The following is a 23,921-nucleotide window of genomic DNA, read 5'->3' as shown; positions in this document are numbered from 1 at the left end:
CTGCCATTGTCCGTGGCAACAAATGCAATACTGAGACCACAAAATAAAAAGGGAGGAGGTCCAGCATTAAACATTTAGCCAGCTTCCTGTTGTACAAACGTTCCATTGAGTGGTTGCATTTGTAGGACTCCACCTGCCTAAACATGCTTCTAACAGTAGCTTTGATTTTTTTCTTTTGTGGTGCCAATGGCACAAGTCACTTCCGGAGAGACCCGTAGACCCAATGTACATCTTGGGGTAATCACTGTATGCAGTTGTGTCTGCATCTGAGTCTTGTGCCATTTGGAGGTTGCTGATGTGGGTGACACACTGCAGGGGACAGGGCATCTTTGTTTAAAGCTGTCATCCTCATCACCTCTTTCTATCACCATGATCAGAGCTGCTTCCTCTATCTCATCACCACCACGAATGCCAGCTATCTTTCTAAGGTGCCACTATTACTGCTTTGCATGATATTTTTTCAGATGGGACGTTTGGCCTTATGTACCATAGTGTGAACCAGACTTACCTTGCAAATGGAGCATATTGCAATGTTATCCTCTTGATTGCTAATCTTAAAGAATCTTAAAGAAATCCCAAACTGGGGAGGAGAACTTTTTTAGTGTGCCATTGTGAAAGCCTGAAGAAGTGAAGGTAGGTGAATGTATACTTTGACTGAGCTAGTGGTGGATGCAGGTCTCAGCTGGAGGCTTGCAAATGTGGTGGTGGTGGAACCAGTGTCACATCCCTCTGAGCAGGTTGAACAAGAGGGGTAATTGTGGTTCCTCAGAGCCGCCTTCACTACTGACAATCACTGGCTTTTCCTCACCACTATCACTTTCCATAATTCTAAGGCTTTCAGGAACTCTCCTTTTCCTGTGTCTCTCATGGGGGATCTAGGAATCAGCCAGTGTCCTAATCCATTTTCAGACCATCAGAAGGGGATCTTGGAGAAGGTAGTGGAGTAACCTTTCTTTTTCTAGCTGGGGATCAGGAAGCCAATTGTTCAAGAGCTACATCTTGCATAGCAGGAAGCTCAACCTCCTGTTCTGCTCCTATTTCAGGAAGAACTGTTGCTGGATGTGGCTCCTGATGTCCACTTTGCTCAGTTTCCTGTGATGATTGGGTACTTTGCGGCTGAGACAAATCCAATTCAGACTCGCTGCTTGTCACCTTGATTGCAGTGGCTGCCTTGCTAAGAGACGTCGCCTTGGGCTTAGGTTGGAGGGGTGCCTTTAATGTGAGAGTGCTGCTTCCAAATTGCTGTCCGGAGTACGGTGTGGCAGGCACACCAGGATTCTTCAAAAAAGTTGGTGGATATCACACCAGTAATTGCAATCTTCTTCTCCTCTTCACTGGCCACTTTCTTGGCAGGAACAGATTTATTTGGGGCCATCTTCAATCTCTGTCAGTTGGCACTTAGCTGCCGAATCAGGCAGAGGATGGCTCAGGCAGGGTGGTGTGGTGTGGTGTCACCTTGTGCCAGCCTTCTGTCTGGCAGTACTGTGGTTGATGTCTCTTGTGCACCTAAAAACAAACAAACAAGAAAAACATTCAGTCAAATGGAGCATTTTTGCAGTTTGAATTATTCATACAGAGGTTATTCCAAATAATTAACATCAATAGTGCATTCATTCCAATCCAAACCATAACATAATTCTTCAATCAGGATAACCACATAATACTCGTTTAGAAGGTTGTTCTATGTGCATCTAAGGTGAGACACTGTGGCAGGCAGGTGGGTGCAGGGAAAAATTGAATAATCCTTAAAAAAAATGCTGGTGTGCTCCTACTGCCTAAATCGTATGATAGGGTGCGGTAAAAGGAAAAATGTAATAATCCTTAAAACAGTGCATGTTGGTGTGCATCTATGGTCTAAGGGTCCTATGGCAGGCAGGATGTGCAGGGAAAAAAAATTCTGTAGAAACATGAATGCTGGTGTGCTCCTATGGCCTAAGAGACCTATGGCAGGCAGGGGGTGCAGGGTAAAACTAACCCGTAATCACACTGTATTGTAATAACTGTGGTGTTTTTGAAGAAACAAAGAAATTGCATGAGAAGGCCGCAAGTGCTTCAGTATTTGCATAAACAACAGTTGATGGACAGAATGTAGAACAATGTCATACATTCACCCCAGTACAGAGATCGGGGCCTAAATCCATCATTTTTTTGCCCACCATGCCATTCCTGCTTGAACCCAGCCATATGCAAATCAGTCTTGACCCTGTGCCTCATGGGAACAGTCCAGCCCGAACTGCCAAGCCAGGTCCTCCCTGGACTAGAAACAAGCATGCTAGGATCGGCTTGGGGGTTTCACCCCTCTTCAGCCAGGATGGCTTGATTTCAGTGGCATGGAGAGCACGGAACCCACGTCTGGGCATACCCGTCCGGCTCGGGGTGACAAATGCAAAAACAACAGTTTATGGACAGCTTGATTCTGGTCCAGGGAGGACCTGGCCTGGCAGTTCGGTCTGGACTGTTCCCATGGGGCACACAGTCAAGACTGATTTACATATGGCTGCGTCCAAACTGGGGTGGCGTAGTGGGCAAAAGAACAATGGATTTAACCCAGATCTTTTGACTGGGGGAGAATGTTTGCATTGTCAGCATTCCGTCCATCATTTGTTTGCTGTAACACTTTTCGCCCTAAGTGGGATGAGTATGCCCAGACGTGGGTCCCTTGCTCACTGTGCCACTGGATTCAAGCTAGCTTGGCTGAAGAAGGGTGAAATACCCTGAAACCGGTCCCAGGATGCTTGTTTCCCATCCAAGGAGGACCTGGCCTGGCAGTTCGGTCTGGACTGTTCCCATGGGGCATAGGGTCAAGACTTTTAACTACTGATTGCCTTTCCAAGAGGATCCTTCTTTGGGACTATCGAGCCGCTGACATCTACAGCATCCATTTTGACCAACCAAGAAGCCTTGAAAAAGTCACTGTGGTGACGAAACACGCGTTGGCTGTGATTGGTTTTTCTTCACAACAAAGGACTGGACCATCATGCATTTCAATCAATAATATGTTGTATGAATGTATTGTATAATATCTATGTGCCAGTCCCTTGTCTTTTTCCTTCTTTGTTACTGTAAATAAATCTTAAAGGAATGACTTATGGACTAACTTTCATGGTTTCCTGAATTGGAGGGACTCTTTCATCGTCCTAGTGTTTGTTGGTGAAAAACAATGTATTACATTTGAATTTATATGAAAATTTAAGAGTGCCAGGTCTTTTCTCTTCTTACTCCTACATTGCATGTTGTCTTTGAATATTTGAGTGTAATCAACGTATGAGAATCCCTTTCTTGAGATTTGGTGTTTATGTAATTGTGACCTAAAGTATTATGAGCATTTTACTTTGCATTTGAGATAAACCTCATATATTAACTTTGCCAGAGTCTGAATCTTATTTAAACCAATGTTTAGTGAAATTAGTCTTTCAACATTGTCATCAACTGTTCAACTAATTGATCCATCGATCAAGTAGAGGAAGAGTTGTAAATTAATTAGGTAAGGAATGATTTAAATGACATAAACGAATATTCATAACAAATTGACCCCAAGTGCAATCAGAGATTTCTGGGTTGAATGTGTATGGGCCATTGAAGTGATTTGTGATGTATTGATCCCTGAGTAATGGGTAGTATTGGTGCCAGATCAGTTTCTTGTTAGCAGAGGATGGTTAATTATTGATTAGTTTGGTGATGGTTATTGATTATATGCTTTAATATGAAAGGGTTAGTGTCATGTTTTATGTTGTATAGCAATCATGGTACAGAGATACCTGAGGAAATCCCAGGAAGGAATCTTCTGGAAGTAGGCAGAAGAAGAGTGTGGTAAAGGAATCACACTACAGAAGTAATTTGTCTGTTGAAATAATGCCTAAACTCTACGGAGGGCTGTAGGTGTTATACTTAGGGAATTTCCTAGAATAGATATTGAATAGCCAAGGATTTACCGTTGAAAATCTAGCCGAATTTCCAGGAAATTAGCAAATCTCCTTTTCACACCAAAAAGTCCTTGAGTGAAGTTCTGGTTTTATCCCTAGAAAAGTAATAGGTTCACATCAAGCTTGTTTGATGAGTAAAATAGCGCTGGTCATTATTAGGTCTCTGAGTGAGAAAATCTTTGGAAAAGTGTAAAAACTATCTCTTTATATAGTGGAACGGACAAAGTAGCATTGTTATGTGTTGTTACTAACAGAAATTTTGATTAAGAAAATTAAGAAAAACATTGCCGTACATTTTTGTAAAGGGAGGGTCAGTAGCAGGAGTGATACTGGCATCAAGAAAAAGCCGCGCTGACATTGGGCATACTGTGGGCCTGTACTGTACTAAGATTGGTTGTTTGGTGTGAGTTGAGCTGGTATTGGTTGAGACTTTGCTTACGTAGCGATACTCGGATTGGTTGATTGGTGTGAGCCACGCTGGAATAGGACAAAAAGGTAACCAATAGAGTGAGAGAAATTATGGAAGGGTTGTTTATTTAATAAAATCTATTAGCGAAAGAGGTTAGAAAAATGAACTTATTGTAGAAAATAAAGTATTGTTTCAAGAAAGATAAACCCATTATTACTAGACAGGGAATTCAAATTCCGCCTCCAAAGACACCTGCTTCTTTTATGATGTTAGAACGGGGATATCACACATGTATATGGTTGGAAAACTGGATCGAATATACGAAAGGTGATGGTGTTCGGGCTTTTCCACAATATGGTACCTTTAATGTGAGAATTCTGCAGAATCTGAGAAACAAAGTTAATTCTTTAGTTCCAACCCTTAGATTGACTCAGTACGAAGCATTGGAAGAATGGGAGGTGGAAGCATTTGAGAGAGAGAAATACAGACTTGGTAATAGAGGTTATAAGAGTATGATGTTTGCATATCCCTTTGAGAGCAGAGATACTAAATTGAAAAGATGGAGAAGAGCAGCAGTGACCAAATGATTATACTCAGTTTTAACAGTGGATGAGCCAACAGGAAGCAAGTGCAAAAAGAAAAGAAATTATTTAGAGACCTCAACTTTAAGAGGTGACATGAATGTTTCAGATGAAGATGAATTGATAGAAATCATTATGAATACAAAACCTCTCCTATATGAAGAAAATTTAGGGGTACCAACTCCAAGTGCCCCTCCAATGGGAACACCCTTGACTCCACGAATAACAGATATAGCGAAAGTGATAAAAGAGAATGAAACCACGATGTTGAATAACGCCAGATTAGAACAGGTGCACAGATTGAATCAGTTGAGTTTAAATGCAGAAGCATTGACAGTTCCGGTAACCATTGGACCAGTACTTCCATTGTTTGGAAATAAACAAAATGAATCTGAAGTGCATGCATTAACAGTACCTGGAAGCAGCATCAGAAATAGTGTGATTGGGGATAGACAGGCTAATACGAATAATACATTGTTAGATCTCCTGATCAATGTACTAATAATCAAAACCCCTCAGATAAATGTTCAGTTTGAGCCGAGAAGACTAGGACCAAATGATACTCCATTAGCAAGGAGTTCAACAGGGCTCTCACCAAAAGAGCTTGACAGTCGGATAAAAGAAATGACAAAACCAAAACTACAATCACAGAGTATAAATGTGAGTCAATTGAAAGTTGATATGGAAGAAATGATTATTAGAACAATAAGCCCAGACCGATTAGGGACTTATAATGAGGAAGAATTTTTTTTTGTGTGTAAAAGTATCACCTATAGAGAAAAGAATTTACACGAGAAAATAACAGAAGCTGCTGGTGAGTATGGGGTAGACATAGAGAAGTCAAAAGTTTTGCACAAATCATACAGATTGGCCATTTATCGACAAAGATTTAGAAAGTCTTAAAGCTTCAGGAAAAAGATTACAGATAAAAGAAATAATGAATAATTTGAAGAAATGGGGAGATGTGGATCGATGAAAAGTTAGGTGGTCGAAAAGGAAGGAAGAAGCAGCTAGTAAAGGAACGTCCATGTTTGCCAAGAAAGAAACAGAACAAGTTGAAAAAGCATATCCAATGAGAGAAGTGCCTGGTGGTGGATATGTACATGTCCCTTGGTGAAGACAGGATATATTGTCTTTTACAAATGATTTTCACCAGATTGAGAGAAAAACCTGTTGAATGTTACAAACGGGTAGAGAGGTTCGTAAAAGTATCAAAAGTACTGCTGAAAGATCTAGATGGTCTGTTTGATATTGTTGTTACAGCAGATTTATGAACAGACTGTAAGATTACTGTTGATTGGTCTAAAGAGGAATACCCCAGAGATCCCAAAACAGGTGCACCATCAGAAGAAGTAATGAGAAAGTATAACCAGGTAATAACTTTCTTACAAGGAAACATTTCACCAAAGGAAACAGATTGGGTTAAAATTGACAGGACTACCCAGGAACAGAAGGAATCAGTTCATGCCTACTATGAACGATTACTTCAGGTATTCAAACAGTATAGTGGTTTTGAAAATATTGGTGACAAGGACATGGGATATTTTGTGTATCGTTTTGTATTTGGACTAAGGCCTGAGATTAGCAGTATGATACAGCAGCATTTTATATGCTGGCAGAGCAAAACAGTGGACGAAATACTTCGTTATGCCAAATACTGTAGTGATGAAATTGACAGTAAGCATAAAAAGTTAAAAGAGAAAATGTTGTGGGCACAAGTGAAGGCAGCAGGACAACAGGAAAACAGTAATAATCAAGTAAATGGACAGAATCAGAATGGGCAGAATAACAGTGGAAGTAAAGGGAGTGGTAAGATGAATAAAGTAATGTGTGCGGAAAATTTGAACATTGGAGAAATGAGTGTAGATCAAACAAAAAGAATAAAGAGGGAAATCAAAATTTAATTCCACAGATGCAGAATGAGTTGGTTGTAAATCAGCAGCAACAGCAGCAGATAGTTACGCAACAGTTACAGGTGCTGCAAGCTCCCCTACAAAGTAAAGTGAATGCTCAGGTGCAAAGGTACAATGTGAACACCGGATATCAAGGAGGAGACCCGATTGGTAAGAATCAAAGTGGGAGTCAGCAGTATTGGATGCAGTGTAATGTAATTGATTCAGACTCTTCTCAATGACGGTGCCTGAGGGGGAGGAAGAGTGCGTACTTGGCGCATCTTTGGCAGTAGATCAGTCAGGTCCATTTGTTGATGGAAAGGCCGAAGGGGATGAAATTACATTCTTAGTGGACACTGGTGCTACCCGTTCTACTGTGAGAGCTGCAGAAATTCCAAACCTACCCCTCTCTGGAGAAACTATCCAAGTTGTAGGTGTTTTGAATAAATATATTAGAACACCAGTCACAAATCCAATTGAAATTCATATTGGAAATTTCAAAGACATGCATCGGTTTGTAGTATGTGACTCAAGCCCGGTAAATCTCTTAGGAAGAGATTTGCTGTGCAAAATGAATCGCACCATCTATTGTACCCCCGATGGAATTGCATTTCAAACTCCAGACAAAGATGTAGAGTTTAAAATGATGCTAGCAAAACACGGAACAGAAGTGGATGAGTTGTTTTCACTTCTCACTGAAGAAAATCTACCTGATTAATTATAAGGTACAGTAAACTCAGATGTGTGGGATTTTACAGGAACGGACATTGGTCTAATGGACAAGGTAGATCCAATACAGATAACAGTAAAAAAAGGTACTGTGTATCCAAACACCTCACAATATAACATGAGGATAGATGTGATTGCAGGAATTGCACCAGTAATTACCCAAATGATTGAACAAGGAATCCTGAAGGAAATAATGAGCAGTCCTTATAATTCACCTATCATAGGTATCAAAAAGCCCAATGGAAAGTACAGGATAGTGCAGTATTTGCGCAAAATAAATAAAATTGTAATGCCTTGCTGTCCAGTAGTGCCAAATCCAGCAGTGATTCTTTACCAAATTCCTTGTGATGCAGAATGGTACACAGTAATTGATTTGTGGCAAGCATTTTTCTCGATTCCCTTGCATTGAGATAGCCAGTATTTGTTTGCTTTCAGGTTTGGAGACCGTGTTTTGGCATGGTGCCGAGTCCCTCAAGGGTACACTGAAAGCCCCTGAATTTTTAATCAGATCCTGAAAAAATGCCTAGAGACTTTAATCTTGCCAGGAAACTCAGTTTTGGTTCAATAGATTGATGACCTACTGGTGGCATCAAAGACACGGGAGGCATGTGTAACAGATGCCATTGTCCTATTGAACCATTTAGCGAGTGGAGGACCCAAGGTGTCCCCAGCACAAATGCAATTTTGTAAACAAGAAGTGCAATACCTTGGACATAAACTTGAAAAAGGAGTTAGAAAAGTAACCCCAGAAAGAATCCGCGTAAAAAAAAATGAAACCACCCAAAGCTCAGAAAGAAGTACAAATGTTTTTGGGAATGGTTGGATATTGTCGCCAGTGGATATGTGGTTTTCCACTGATTGCTAAACCTTTGTAGAAATTGACCCGAAAGGATGTAAAAGATCCTATTGTGTTGGATGAGGAGGGTATGAATGCTTTCATACGATTGAGAAACAGTCTCTGTAGAGCACCTACACTGGGAATGCCAGACTATAATGAAGAATTTAAATTGTACTGCTGTGAGAGAGATGGGTGTGCACTCTCAGTCCTAACCCAGAAATATGGAATGGCCCGACGTCCAGTAGCATATTTTTCTGCTACCCTGGATACGGTGGCAACAGCATTGCCTGCATGTTTGAAAGCGGTGGCAGCTACTTGCATGAGTCTGGAGCAGAGTGAATCAATTGTAATGGGTTACCCAGTTAAGGTGTATGTGCCACATTCTGTTGAGATTCTTTTGACACGAACCAGAACTCAGTACCTCACTTCTAGTTGGCTGACTAAATATCAGAGAGGTGCTGAAAATGTGACTGTGACCAGGTGTACTCCAGTAAATCCAGCGACGATGTTGCTAAATTCTCGTTGTGAAGAAGTACAGGAGGAAGCTGATCATGATTGTCTGGATGTGACTGAGTTGTACACTAAGCCTAAGCCAGACATCGAGGAAGATCCTCTGGAGGATTCTGATTGCGAGTTGTTTGTGGATGGGTCATGTTTGAGGATTGGAAGAGGAGAATTAAGCAATGCCTATACTGTTTGCACCTTAGAAGGAGTCATTGAAGCTTCCTGTCTGAGAGGAGTAAACTCCGCCCAAATAGCTGACCTGACAGCTCTGATTAGAGCTTGTAAAAAGGCTAAAGGTCTGAAAGAAACCATTTACACAGACAGTCGGTATGGATATGGTATTCTCCATGATTTTGGCCAGCTATGGATGCAGAGGGGATTCATGACTTCTTCAGGTTCTCCTATAAGAAATGGAAAAATAGTGAAGGAATTATTGGAAGCATTACAACTGCCTAAAAGAAAATGCAGTAGTTTAACCCGTTTATCGTGACGGTAATTCCACTGCGGTGCGGGGCGCTTGTGAGAAAGTGGGTTTCTGTTGCAGTAAACCCCCCACTTTTTTTTGTTGCCAGACTACTGATGCTCTTTGACTTGATGTGCTCTGGGGCCCTGCCAATCAGGACCCCAGGGCCTGTGTTCTTTCCCCAAAACAAAACCCAATTGACAGCTCTGGCCACAGGTAGGTCCCTGGTAAATGGTACCCCATGTACCCAGGGCACTGTGACCAGAGAAGGCTCCTAAGGGCTGCAGCACCAATTGTGCCACCCTTAGAGGCCCTGTACCCTGGAACACACACACTGCCTTTGCAAGCTGAATGTCTGGGTGCAGAACAAAACAAAGAGACGACATGGCACACATCCCTGTGTGCCATGCCCACAAACCACTGCCCTGGCATACATCAGTCACCCCTCTAGCTGGGTGCCCTATGTCAGTGGTGAGGGTACAGGTGCATGAGCCCTGTACCCCTACAGTGCCCAGGTCCATTCCTAGGCCCTGTAAGTGTATTGCTGCCATTAAGAGTATATGGTGCTGGAAGATTGTCATTACGCACTCCACAGGACCATAATGGCTGCACTGAAGACTGGGAAGTTTAGTATCAAACTTCTCAGCACATTAAAGCCACACTGATGCCAGCGTGGGATTTAATGTAAAATGCACCACAGAGGGCATCTTAGAGATGCCCCCTGTAAAACGACCAACTACCAGTGACCTGACTGAGTGGCTGCGCAGGCTGCCACCACCAGACATGTTTCTGGACCCCTGGGTCAAGAGCCTGCTGCTCTCTGGGGCCTGAAACAATGCTTCCGGGTTCGGCGACGCGGGCAGGTTGAATAACCTCCAGGGGATATCTGTGTAGGAACGAATGTGTTTCTCCCCCTGTGGACGCGCCATGCACCTGATGAGGAGCTCATTTTAACATAAATTGGTGACCCCCTCTTAAATCAATACATAAGGTAGGGGTGCCTATTAAGGGTTGACCAACATATTTGTTCTCACCCTTGTGTTTTTTTTCACCACACTGTAGATAGTTTTTTCGAGCACACTTCACTTCATTATAGGTCCTGACGAAGCGCCACGAGATCCTCCTGACTCAATGCGCGCGAAACATGTTGACCATAAGAGTCGAGCGTAGCTAGCCACTCATCCGTTGTGAGCATATATAGCTTTTACGCCACTCACTTCCCTTTTTAATAGGTGGTTGACTGAGCCAATAAACTTTAAATTCAGATTAACCAACCTTTTTAATCACTTACATCTACACTCCCGGGCCCTCACACGCATGCACCATACGGCAGGGAACAAAAGATCTCCGACAAAGAGCCCCTGTATGGGTGCCCGTCGGGTATTGCACCGCCGACCCGACGAGGAGCAGAACCCAGATGATGAAGCATGACACCTAGCTTGCTGGGTGTGTGAGGGTTTTAGTTCCACCCTGAAGGGATTCCCTTCCCTTGTGCACTTATTTTCACTAGGTTGAAGTCTGAATTGGAATATTTTATTCCCTGTCGACTTCCTGTCCTGTAGGAACTACACATCTCTTGTTGACACAGTTGCTTAGGGCCTATGTGTAGGACCTCGTTAAAAATTGCCCACCTTTCACTCTCCTTCCTTTTGTTGAACGCCTGAAACAATGCACATCTTGGGACAAGGTGCCAAGCCTCCTCCCCAGGATGGGCAGGGTTCACGAAGGAGAAGCTTCAAAGGCATGCCGCCTTTGTGAGCCTCTCCAGACCATTTGCTGCTTTCAGCAACTGGTCCCCACTGGTTCTACCCCCCACTTTGGGCGGGAGAACCGTCGGGAAAAACAAGTGAGGAAGAGAGGTGTGCCCACCTCTGCCAACTCCACCCCTAAGATGGGGGAGGCGAGGTGAAGCACAACCTTGAGTACCCGCCATCTTGAGGATGGGGGGGACCCAGTCAACCAGGGACAGGCTCCTGCCCCCCTCCCACTGGAGAGTGGCAGAATAGGGGGTGTACCCACCCCAGGGAAGTGACCCATTGGTCCCTGCCATTCACCTACCTGTAACGCCCCTAAATTTAATATTTAGGGGCACCCTGAACCTTCCTTCCTCAGATCCCAATTCCGAAACAAGAAGAAGAACAAGAAGAAAGAAGACCTGCCATGCAGCTGCTAACAAGAGGACGACACCAACTGACTTGGCCCCAAACCTACAGGCCTGTCGACCCTCGAACCTGCTGCAGCTAAATCCCGGCGTCTTCTGTGGTCTGCAACCTCGAAAACCCCGGAGGACCTGACTGCCTTCCTCATCTAAAGAATGTGACTCCCACGAGCAGTGGTTCTGCTCAAACAGCAACAACCCCTGGTGTCAGCCAGGAACCGCGAATCCAGCACACTCTGCACCCGCCGAGCCCGGCCTGTGCCTGAGTGAACAAAGACCATGAGGACGTCCCCCCGGTGACTGTGACCAAGAATCCAGCACCCAAGGACCCTCCTCGACGCTCCTCACGACGCCTGCAGCCTCAACTCCAGAGACCCCCTCAACCGCGACCAGCAGAGGGTAAGATTTCCAGACGCCAAAAGACACCCCTGCACCCGGTGCCCTATGGCCCCCTGTGCCCAGCTCCTGGGTACCTACCTATCCTACAGCTTCCCAACTTACCTCTCGAAGTGGTGGTCGCACCTGAAGAATCTCCGTCCCCGAGTTTGCAGCCTTTGTTCGTCTTGCAGCTTTCCCATAGAAATACATTGAGCGCCCGACGGCTCAAAAGCACCCTGCACCCAGCCGCCCGAGTGTCCTTGAAAGTGCAGCATCTGTCCTAAACTACTTCCCCACTTGCCCTGTGTAAGTGACCAGGAGGCCAGCTCCCTCAGCCGCGTGGACTGTCTGCAAGCAGCCACCAACCAAAGGCCCCCTGCCCGCCATAGGCTAACATTGGGCCTAACTCTCTCTGCACCCGGCTGCCCCTGTGCCGCTGAGGGTGTAACAACCGTACCTACCTGATGCTGGGAGATCCCTGAGTCTATGACCAGAACCTTAACTCTGCCAGTCGAGTACTTACCTGAAAGCCATAACCTACATTTCTCCATAGGGTAACATTGGAGTGTCGAGTTTTGAAACTTTGAAATATTCACTAAAAATCACCCGATCAACGAAAACAAAATTACTCACCTGTTACCAGGAGAGATCCCAGTTCTGGATCTTGGTGCCCAGCACTGACCCTGAAAAGTAATTATAACTGCGATTTTCCGATAACCAAACTTTCCTCCATAGGATAACATTGCCTGGTTTTTACCAGAAATTCTTCGAAGTGTCGATTTTTGAAACATACAAATATTCCTTAAAAAATTGCCTATGTAACAAAAACGATTTCTTTCCATTGTTTTCAGGAGATGCACCAGGGCTGAATCCAGGATCCAGCCCTGAGTAAGAAAAACCTATGCAAAGTATTCGATATTGCCGTTACTTAAAAATTCCCATTGAGCTCAATGTTATAATTGTGTTTAACTTGTGTTGCCTATTGCAACCACTGTAAGTATTGCATTTAAAAGTCTATTGCTATTTGAAAGTATTCAACTAGAGCATTTCATTCTGAGAAAGTATTTTGATACCTATTTGTGGTTCTAAACTAAAACAACTATATATTTTTATATATCAAACAATTGGCCTAGAGTTCAGTTCTTGAGTGTTCGAGACCATTTGCTGACTGAGTGTGTACAACAAATGCTTTACACTGTCCTCTGATACTGCCTTACTGCTCGACCAAGCTACCACTTTAGGGACTAAGGTTATATCTAACTTTAGCCTCTGCCCAACCTCTGGGGACTGTTGGACTCTGTACACACTGTACCTTACCTTGGTGCAGTATATACAGAGCCACTTTCTTACAACTTTCCATTGAGTGGGCGGGGCCGCGTTGGCCAACGGACGTGCGCAGCACTACCGAGGTAGTGCTCGCGATGGCCGTTGGCCGACAGGCGCAACAAAGGGGTTAATGTGCTTACCACCAATCAGGGAGTGATTTGGTGACAAAAGGCAAGAGATATGGGGACCAAATTGCACGATTCTTGTCTAGAATACAATTGCTTTGAACAGATCAATTGAAAGACAAAATACCGAATGCCATCTTATGTCTGTAACTGCTACTATGTTTGAGACTTGGGATGAAGTGAGGTAAATGCAGGATGAGGCAAGTGATAAAGAAAAAGAAATATGGAGACTTACAGGCTGTAGAAAAAGAGCAGACGATGACCTATCGGTTTATCATGATGACAGACCAGTTCTACCAGACTCTTTGCTTTCCCATATGGCTAGGATGTACCATAGACATGCACATATTGGAAGAGATGCCATGATCAGACTCTTCAGGCAGACATGGTACAATCCGAAGTTCAGAGTCATTGCAGAGAGCCTATGTCAAAGGTGCATTATCTGCCAGCAACAGAATCCAGGGAGATAGACAGTTGTAAGTTGGGGAACAATTGGGAGAGAAGTAGCTCCATTTACCCGACTTCAGCTTGATTTTATCGAGCTTCCCCCTTGCAATGGACTAAAATATGTTTTGGTCATTGTTTGTTTATTCTCACGTTGGGTGGAAGCTTACCCCACAAGGAGAAATGATAGTCTCACTGTGGACAAACTGCTTTTGAGAGAACTAATACCAAGATTTGGAATTCCAGTCACTTTGGAGACAGATAGAGGAACCCATTTTAAAAATGAGGTAATAAAATTGATTTGTGAAGCATTTAAAATACAACAGAAGCTGCATTGTGCCTATCGACAGGAAGCATCTGGAATGATCGAGCAAATTAACAGCACTAAAAAATCCAGGTTAGCGAAAGTATGTGCATCCACATCACTGATTTGACCTGACGATTTACCCCTTGTGCTGACGAGTCTAAGAAGCATTCCTGACAAAAAGAATAGATTGAGTCCTCAAGAAATCATAATGGGAAGAGCCATGAGACAGGTATATGAACCAGTGAAAAAATAGATAAATATATCTGATGATCTGGTGCTTGACTATTGCAGAGGAATGGCTGAACTGGTACATTCTGTGTCTAACCATGTTGGAGAGGACGCCACAGCAATACATCAGAATCAAGCTCATGATCTGAGTCCTGGCGAGTGGGTCTACGTCAAGAAACGTGTAAGAAAAACATGTTTAGACCCTAGACGGAACGGACCTTATCAAATCATCCTGGTGACAACTACGGCAGTGAAGTGTGCTGGCTTGCCATACGGGATTCACGCAAACCATACCAAGATCCACTTGAAAGTCCGAGAGGGCCACTGCAGAAGAACCAGAGTCAAAGGTCAGTGGCTGAAGTGTGTGAAGCTGATGAATCTAGCGTGACAGATTCTAACGAACCAACAGATGTGAACAGCCAAGCACAAATCAAGCAGGGTCGACAGAAAATTCTGGGGTTCAAAAGACTGTCGTAGAACCAGAAGAAAGTGAGTTCACAGATGATTCAGAAGAAAATGAATCTCCCGTTGAACCTGAAATAGGTGAAAATATCACAGAACAAGAGAAAAGTGAATTATTAGCCAAACCTGAATCACTGGAAAATATACCTGAGCCAGAAGAAAGTGAACTTTCATCCGAATCTGAAACAGGTGAAAATATACTTGAGCCTGAGGAAAGTGAATTTACAGTTGAAAAGGAAGTTATAGTAGAAACGAAAAAATAAGATGAAACCCAGCCAGTCAGTGAAGGGAGTAAAAAGACTAAAGTACACTCTTGTGAAAAGAAGACTACGAAAAAGACCTAAACAAAGTAATGAGATCTCCAGTCAATCAGATCAAGAAAGGTCAGGATAAGGACTGGTAAGAAAAATACGAAGGCTAAGAATACCAAGTAGAAAATATAAATCACCTGAATGGACTTTTGGAAGAAATTGAACCAAGTGAAGAAAAACATACAACTGATACTGAGCAAGGTGATGAAAGAGACCTCCTTAAAAGAACTGCAATAAAATAAGGTACAACATTGGTGACTCAAATGAATTAAAACTTACCATAGCAAAACAAAGGAGAAAAGAAAAATAGAAGAAGGGTTGTAAAGAAGAAAGCCTTGAAGTGTAGGATTACACTGCTATTGTACATTTTTTTTAATAATCAGAAGTATAGAGAAATAGATACATTTTTACATATTTTTTTATAGTATAGAAAGAAAATGGCAGAAAAGACTGAACTTCCATAACCTAGTATAAAATGTTGATATATTAAAGCTTGCTTTTGTAGTGTCTTTGTACTAACACTTATGTGGAAGTTATTAACTGTTCTTGTTCCTATTCTAATGGTGACAAACAAAAGAAACAATACTGATGACATAACAAGTGAAAGGATGAATGATGTCACTAATAAAACACCAGATACTAAAGTAGAACCTATTGATGGAAGCATACTCCATCAGGACAAATCAGTTAATGATTTCTCGTTAAATGTTTTCACAAAGTTATTGTATGAGTATGTGGAAACAATGAATGTGAGTGATTGTTATGTGTGCATGCAGTTACCTTCGTCTGTGTCTGAAGGGGTGAGTTATCACCACCTTCCTTTAAAATATGGTGTGTCTTGTGGTATACTTACCAGCTTATTCTATGCAACAGGGAAACTTGAGTACCACTATTCTAATATAGACTTAGTATTTTCAGAAATTCCTGTCATTAAAGAATTGAACAAGGTGTTGAGTGCTAGGAATGCACGATATATGGGAGAATTTTTCCGTATTGCTAAAACTCCAGACTTAGAATATGCTTACAAGAAGACTTGTTGTTTAAAGATTGAAGAAAAGGTATTTCTAGAGAAGGTAGAAATAAGAAGAGAAAGTTTTCAAATGAAAGCCGCTGAACAAAAGTCTTGAATACCTCCATTGGATATTAGAGAAGGAAATTATCAAAAAGGCGAGGGCTATGCTGCAATGTCGATGGACTGGTCACAGAGAGGAAAGATTTGTCTGTTTAGAACTAAAACTAACTATAATAACTATTTGATAGGTTCTAGCGAATGTGAGCATACCTCCAAATAACTGAAGGTTGGGAATTGAAAGTCGGGACAGGTCCTGTTTTTCCTGGGATTTCCTATATGTGTGGCAGGAAAGCATTTTATAGGCTGCCTGCACAATGATATGGAAGTTGCTATTTTGTTATCGTTTTTCTAAAGTCTACCTTGTGGACCGAAGTAAACACAAACTGAATGAGGCCGAGCAAGGACTAACACGTAATAAAAGAGCAAGTTTTTCAGAAATAGTAGGTGATATCTGGTGGTGCACTAACACCCTCAGTTAGAGTCGTTCTGAATTCACACAAAATTCGAAAATTGCCCACAGTGGTTGACCGGTTGTCTACAGATACTGCTGGTAGATTCTTGATGATTGACACCAAAATTGTTGCAATTAGATCAATGGTTTTTCGAAATAGACTTGCCCTTGGTATATTATTGGCAAAAGAGGGTGGAGTCTACGGAATGTCAATAGTCCAACATTGTTGCACTTATATACCTGATAAGATGATAGGAATAGAAGCATATATAAAGAATATTACACATTTACATACAGATCTGACCTAACTGGAAGTTGACGGTGTATGGGAGAAACTTGGTAAGGGTTTTTCCTCTGTGAGTAAATGGATTTCTACCTTTGGAAGTAGTTTATTAGGCAGAATATTAATTCCAATTGTCTCTGTAGCAATAGTAGCCTTAATAATAATAACAATATACAAATATTGTAAGTCCAAAGATCAAAAAAGAGAAGTGACAAAATCAGGGAAGGAACGAGGAACAAGAAAAAGAATAAGAGAAGAGATAGAGCTAGAGGAAATTAATGAAGAATATTATGATTTAATGAAATATTTAAATGAGAGTATAATAAAAAGAGGAAAGAATAAAGAGTTTAAAAGAAATTTGGAATGAAAGATGGCACTCGGTATGGTAGGTATTTTATGATGGCTTTCAAAAGCCATCAGAGTGGGGAATTGATGGAGCAGGATTTCGCAAAATGAAACTTGCATGAATCATGTATCCCCATAATTAGTACTAACAGGAAGTAGACGTAGTAAGTTTCATGTGCACCCACATAAACACAGGGGAATTGCTCTGTGCATGCTTTAGAACTAACCAGTAATCACACTGTATTGTAGTAACTGTGGTGTTTTTGAAGAAACAAAGAAATTGCATGAGAAAGCCGCAAGTGCTTCAGTATTTGCATGTTGCATTTCGCTTCTAAAGTAACAATTAATGCCACTTGTTTGCATTTTGCTAATGCTGGGTAACATTGATGGTTATGTTACCACATAATTAATAAATGTTCATTTTTATCCACTTTAGTGTTCTGAGTGAAGACACCCTTTTATTTTAACTTGGCAATGTTGGGAGGAGGGATTGCTAGGAGCGAGTTTGTTCTGCCATGAGGACAGAAGGCTGTGCTGTGCGATGAAGATGACATAAAGGAGTGAAGGCCATTGCATGCATGGCCTGCCAACTACTGTACATGAGCGTGGGACCGGAGGTGTTCTCAGCAAAAGAACTGTATTTTACTAATAAAGAAATATAAATTTGTAGCTAATGTGTGAACATGTGAATAAAGTTGAGATCCAGACCCTGGGAACAATTTTACACAAAGAAATGATGAAGAAAATGTAAAGTCATGGTGGTGTGACAGTACCACCTCCACCTGCCCACCCATCACAGTGCGAGTTAGAGCGTAAATGCCACATTTTGGGGAATGAACATGTCAATTTAGACTATATATTTAGGGGCGAGGTTAGGAGAGTAGATGGGGAATGCTGCTAGGAGAGAGAGAGGAGGGAGCTACGCCGCTGTCCATCGGATTTTCCTGAGAGGCCTAACTGACCCATCTTGTCCTGTACCTGTCCAGATTCTCTGTGTTTCCCTGATTATCCATTGGGAATCTCGGTCATCCCTTGGGACCAGGGCTGGTCTTCCTATTTCCCCTCAGACCGTTAGGTTTGTATGTAGCTTAGGTGTCCTTTAAAGTTTTTGAGCTTTTGTCTCTCCACCTATCAACTTCATCAACAATGAATGGTTATGTACATTTCTAGATGAATCTATTGTCTCTACATCTATCATTCCGTTTGGTATTATAAATATTGTTTGTTTTATTCATTTTTGCTGAACTCTTATGTCTCTTACTCTATCCACTCCTTCATTGCATATTGTCATTGAATATTTGAGTGTAATCAACATATGAGAATCTCTTTCTTGAGATTTGGTGTTTATGTAATTGTGACCTAAAGCATTTATGAGCATTTTACTTTGAATTTGAGACAAACCTCATATATTAACTTTACCAGAGTCTGAATTTTATTTAAACCAATGTTTAGTAAAATTAGGCTTTTAACATTGCCATCAACTAATCAACTAATTGATCCATCGAACAAGTAGAGGAAGAGTTGATAAATAAATTAATTAGGTAAGGAATGATTTAAATGACATTAACGAATATTCTAAACAAATTGACCCCCAGCACAATCAGGAATTTCTGGGTTGAATGTGTATGGGCTGTATTGATTAATCCCTGATTAATAGGTAGTATTGGCTCCGGATCACTGGTGTACGCCAATGGCCTAAGTGATCTATAGGAGGCTGAGGGTGCAGTGAAAGATGGAATAATCCTTTAAAAAATGAATGCTGGTGTGTACCTATGGAAGGCAAGGGGTGCAGTGGCAAATGATATAATACTAAAAAAAAATGCTAGTGTGTGCCTATGGCCTAAGAAAATCTATGACCGGCAGGCCGTGCGGGGAAAAATTTGAATAATGCTTAAAAAGGTGAATACTGGTGTGCGCCTATGGTAGGCAGGGGGAGCAAGGAAAAATCAAATAATTTTAAAAAAATAGTAATGGCTGCTGGGGAAAATGGAAACAAAAGGCATATAATATTTTATAAACATTGTACATACATGCTACAATGAACCTCACCATCACCTCCCTACCTCCAACAGGATTTGTCATAGTCCCTAGTGAGACATCAGCCATTACTATTTTTTTTTAATTATTTGATTTTTCCTTGCTATTTGGAATTTCTATTGTTTTGTATTTCGGCTTTATTACTGTTGAGGTTGTCCTAAGTTGAACCTGTCTGCTCTGTGCCAGAGCTATCAGAGGTTTGAACTCAGGTTAATTAAGTAACTTTGAGTGTTCACCCGGACATGAGTTGCGAATATTCCTTGAGGTGGGCCACTGGCTACTCCTAAAGAAGGTCTGTGTTACTTTTCATTTGTTGGAAACACATCCCATTTTCCTTTACAGAATACAGTCTGCATAAAAAAGGTGCTTTATTTAAAAGCAATCACAAAAATGGTGGTTTGCTGACACCAGCAGGCCACTATCTCTGTGATTGTGACCGGTCGTAGTGGGTCACAACTTCTGACCTACGTTATGAATATTGGTAAGGTAAAGTGTGACCCTTTATGATCCTTTATTTTTTGAACGAATCTATTAGTATATTGGTGAGGTAGCAAAATACCACTGCATTCAAAAGAATTTGGTGAGCAATTTGTAACAACTTTTACCGAATTCATTTTAGTAAATTCCAAATAAGAAGTTGCAAATTCCTGATTGTTATTAGTCGCAATTTAGGATGTATTATTTGGAATCTTTGCACATAAGGCCTTTGATTCTTTTATCATATTGAGGATCTCCTTAGTGTCTTTTAGATAAGACAGCATTACTGTTACCAGTAGTTTCCGGACATGAGGAACAAAAGTCAAGGCTTCCAAAGTTGACCCAATACTTTACTCTAAGAGTCGTCCTATAGATGATGTCTTGTTCTTATATATTTTTGGTGAACAGTAGAAATAGAGAGTGGCTGGATTCTCTGCATTTAAGAAAACACTCCCTTCTTTGGAGTTCCAAACCTGGATCACAGCAAATTCAGCCAGGACTATAGTTTCCTTGACAATTACACTCCTGGAGTTGCCATGTTATTTTCCATAACTATTTGGGTCTGAAGGTAGCGTATGGCATTCATTAATGAAGGTTGCCTTATCATGCTTTACTACATTTCCCCATTTATCAGCAAGCTTTATTATGATGTTCTGTTTATTGGATAGTCAAAGCTCTCATTTGTATCTAGGATGGTTATCGAACTACATACTTCTCTCTGCTTCCAATGTTTTCAGATCTTCAAGTACTGCCTCCTCAAATGTTATACTATGATGAGGGATCATATTGAATGGTGAGATAAACTGGGATTTCAGTGTAAGCCCAGTATCATTGTCATCTGTCCTCAGTAGCTGTCTTTAAAGAAGTAATGGAGTTTTCTAAAAACAGCTGCTGTAGATCTATCCTATTCTAATGGTTGGTGTTGTTGGCAGCAATAAAGTATATGCCTCTGTTCAGTACTTTCATCTCCATGGTTGGTAATGGGATGTCTGAGAGATTCACACCCATGTCTACAGGAGGCTGTATAGTTAGCGTTTGTCTTTGCCATCTGTGGTGCCTCCATACTCAATGTGCCTTACTGTATTTTACCCTTTCCTCTCCTTTGCCCTCTTCCACATCTCTTGCATCTCCCTTAAAAAGGTTGGTTAAAGTATGAGTTAAATGGAAAGAAGCGTAGGGCGATGGTTTGTGTCAGATGATGGTGTTTTTTGTGTGTCTTCATCCTCACTGCTCTCTTCATTGCTGTGAAGGTCTAGTTGGCTGGGCCTCATCTCTTTGTATTGTCTTCAGATCTCTCAAACTCAGCTCTCATGTAGTAATCTGACATATGGATATGTTTATTTTATGAGAGATGTACCATCTTTTCTTTTCACTTAGAAGCAACTGTTAAGGAAAGAAGGACTTTTAGGGAGGGCGCTCAGTCCCGAGGAAAGCCCATAAGTGTAGTGGTGCCCTGACAGGGGCTGAAACATGTCAACCCAAACAAGGTAGCCATGGAGGTACCATAATAGTTAACACACCCCACTCCTTTACTCCTTTATTAAAAATTGTATGAAGCATATTTAACTTCCAATCAAGCTTATTCTGCCTCAATAAAATATGAACCCACTTACTACACACTGCACAAAACCTAAAACAAAAAAACAAAAAAGGAGCTACACAAAAGCTATTCTGCTGGTGAAGGTCAGTATGCCCCTGTGGTGAAGCATGTCCCTAAGTGTGAATGACAGGATACATCGTTTTTAATAAGATACCACCCAACCATTAATAAATCCTCTGAATTAGGGGACAAAGACATTTACAGAACACAGAAGATTTTGGAAATTATTTCAGTCATGTGATGTAGAGCCCCATGAGTCTTACGACGTAAGTTATCGGATGCTAGCATGCTAGCTGACATCCCATATATTTACCACTACCAATGACCCACTTTCCAACACTTTGGAATAGTTCATTGTTATGCCGTGGAATACTGAAAAGCTAATAGCTTAAAATGCAGGGTTCTCGTGGGAACCAGAGTGAAGCTAACGCACATGAGTGTCTAAAAACTCAGTTGACACTTGTGGATGGTAACTAGACATAATATCGAAAAAAAAATATCGAGTAGCCAGAATATCGAGTTTTTAATATCGAATGGACAGAATATCGACTTGCAAAAATATAGTGGTGAAGAATATCGAAAAACAGGTAAGAAATATCGATTGCAATAATATAGAAGTAAGTAATATCGACAGTCATAATATAGTTGTTAAAAATATCGAATTTTCTATAGTGTTTTAAGTGTTAGTATATGTGTTAAAAGTATGTATTAATATTGGAATGTATGTTAGAATATTTTTAAATTAATGAATTTTATGTTTTTGTATTTTTTTGTAATTTAATTCCGTAGCGGGTTGTGGGTTTATAGGGGAGTAGGGTGGGAAGTAATTTAATTATAGTACATTAAATAATAATTTATAGGAATTATTAATTATTTTTAATTTAATTTTGCGTTTTACTTCTGTAGCGGGTTGTGGGTTTATAGGGGAATAGGGTGGGAAGTAATTTAATTATAGATGATTAAATAATAATTTATAGGAATTATTAATTATTTTTAATTTAATTTTGCGTTTTACTTCTGTAGCGGGTTGGGGGTTTATAGGGGAATAGGGTGGGAAGTAATTTAATTTTTATTAGTTAATTATTAATTGGTATTGAAAATTAATTGGTTGTTGATGAATTATTAATTGGTAAATAATTAGTATTAATTGGTAATTAATTTGTATTAATTGTTTAATTGATAATTATGTTAATTGTATTCATTTATTATTTGTAGCGGGCAGTGTGTTTATAGGGGAATATGGTGGTAAGTAATATAATTGTAAATAAATAATTATTTAATTTATTTGTGTATATTGTTAATTAATATATCTTTAATTTAATTTTGCGTTTTACTTCTGTAGCGGGTTGTGGGTTTATAGGGGAATAGGGTGGGAAGTAATTTAATTGTTATTAGTTAATTATTAATTGGTATTGCAAATTAATTGGTTGTTGATTAATTATTAATTGGTAAATAATTAGTATTAATTGGTAATTAATTAGTATTAATAGTTTAATTGATAATTATGTTAATTGTATTCAATTAATATTTGTAGCGGGTATTGTGTTTATAGGGGAATATGGTGGGAAGTAATATAATTGGAAAAAAATAATTATTTAAATAATTTGTGTATATCCTTAATTAATATATTATAAATTAATTATTAATTTGTATTATTTGCTTTTATTAATGTTTGTTATTGAAAAACAATTGTTTGTTAATTAATTATTAATAGTTAATTAATTAAACAAAAATGTATTGGTATTTATAAATAATCAATTCTTGTGTGATTGGTAATTAATTGTAATACTTGTTTTTGTATTAATAATTAATTAATTAAAAAAAAAATACATTTATTATTTTCTCTACTATTGCCCTTACTTGAGTGGGAATAGTAAATTTGACCCTCCCGCTATCCAACCCTTTCCCTACTGTTGCACTCTCTGGAGTGGGAATAGTAATTTTTACCCTCCCGCTATCCAACACTTTCCCTACTGTTGCATTCTCTGGAGTGGGAATATTAATTTTTACCCTACCGCTATCCAACGCTTTCTCTAGTGTTGCACTCACTGGAGTGGGAATAGTAAATTTGACCCTCCCGCTATCCAACCCTTTCCCTACTGTTGCACTCTCTGGAGTGGTAATAGTAATTTTTACCCCTACGCTATCCAACGCTTTCCTTACTGTTGCACTCTCTGGAGTGGGAATAGTAATTTTTACCCTACCGCTATCCAACGCTTTCCCTACTGTTGCAGTCACTGGAGTGGGAATAGTAAATTTGACCCTCCCCCTATCCAACGCTTTCCCTACTGTTGCATTCTCTGGAGTGGGAATAGTAATTTTTACCCCTACGCTATCCAATGCTTTCCCTACTGTTGCACTCTCTGGAGTGGGAATAGTAATTTTTACACTACCGCTATCCAACGCTTTCCCTACTGTTGCAGTCACTGGAGTGGGAATAGTAAATTTGACACTCCCGCTATCCAACGCTTTCCCTACTGTTGCACTCTCTGGAGTGGGAATAGTAATTTTTACCCCTACGCTATCCAACGCTTTCCCTACTGTTGCACTCACTGGAGTGGGAATAGTAAATGTTACC

This window comes from Triturus cristatus, chromosome 10, assembly GCF_964204655.1.
Source record: "Triturus cristatus chromosome 10, aTriCri1.1, whole genome shotgun sequence".
Classification (NCBI taxonomy): Eukaryota; Metazoa; Chordata; class Amphibia; order Caudata; family Salamandridae; genus Triturus; species Triturus cristatus.
This window is presented reverse-complemented; position numbering follows the sequence as displayed.